The following is a 1,031-nucleotide window of genomic DNA, read 5'->3' as shown; positions in this document are numbered from 1 at the left end:
CTGGTCTGGGAGGATAACTAGAGGTAACAAATTCACTAATTCAAAACCAAGCCAGATTTTTACATGAAGTAAAAAATAACTGTGACATCATGATTCACATCATATATGAAAGAGATTAGCATTAAAAGTATAAAACACGCTCCAGTGACTCACACCTGTAATCCTAGCTACTCAAGAAGCTGAGATGGGGAAGATCACAGGTCCAGGCTAGCCTGGGCAAAAAACGTTCATGAGACTCCATCTCAACCAATAAAAACTGGACATGATGGCATGTGCCTGTCATCCCAGCTACACAGGAAGTATAAATAGAGGTGCGCTCAAGTCGACCCACGCATACAGTAAGACCCTATTTGAAAAATAACTAAAGCACAAAGAGCTAAGTGTGTGGCTTAAGTGGTAAAACACCTACTTGGGAAACAAAAAGCCCTGAGTTCAAATATCATTACTTCCAAAAGAAAAAATTATGGAACACTTCAGGAATTTGTATGTCATCTTTGGGCAGGGTCCATGCTAATATTCTCTTAATTGTTCCAGTTTTAGTATATGTGCTGCTGAAGTGAGCTTTAATTTTTAGCTTTGCAACATCACTAGAAAGACACATTTTTTATCACCCTCCTCCATTACCCACCATTAAACTTTGGCATCTGTAAGTTGCTAATAACTATAGACCCAAGTTACCCCACGTGATACATTTCTCAGAAGAAAAACTTGGCAAGGCTACCAGCAACACACTTTTACTCAGATCTCATCTAAAAGAATAGTCAGTTCTTAATGACTTGATACCACACTTTATGTCTTTTCAGACATCACTTGATATTTCCTTGATTGTTGGTGCTTTTAGAGATTTCCCTTGTTGATAAGTTTTGTGTTGTTACCAAGCCTAATTTGGCATTTAGCAAAGCCTTTGAATTTTTTATAATAAAGTCATTTAAAGATGCCTCTAGATAAATTAGTACCACAAATGCAGCCAAATTGCATAATCACATCCACTAATTTTGTATTAACCTTCAAGATGTATAGATACTTGGTGG

General features: G+C 37.1%; 1 non-coding gene across 1 annotated transcript; it reads right to left on the bottom strand.

Annotated features, from left to right (window-relative positions):
- Nucleotides 1-457: 457 nt before the first annotated feature.
- On the bottom strand, nucleotides 458-562 carry LOC141426071 (U6 spliceosomal RNA). Its single transcript, XR_012451178.1, has one exon. It is a non-coding gene; the product is annotated as a U6 spliceosomal RNA (small nuclear RNA).
- Between the last annotated feature and the right edge of the window lie 469 nt (nucleotides 563-1,031).

This window comes from Castor canadensis, chromosome 8 (assembly GCF_047511655.1).
Source record: "Castor canadensis chromosome 8, mCasCan1.hap1v2, whole genome shotgun sequence".
NCBI classification, from domain to species: domain Eukaryota; kingdom Metazoa; phylum Chordata; class Mammalia; order Rodentia; family Castoridae; genus Castor; species Castor canadensis.
The sequence above is the reverse complement of the archived record's forward strand: the minus strand, read 5'-3'. Positions and strand labels throughout refer to the sequence as shown.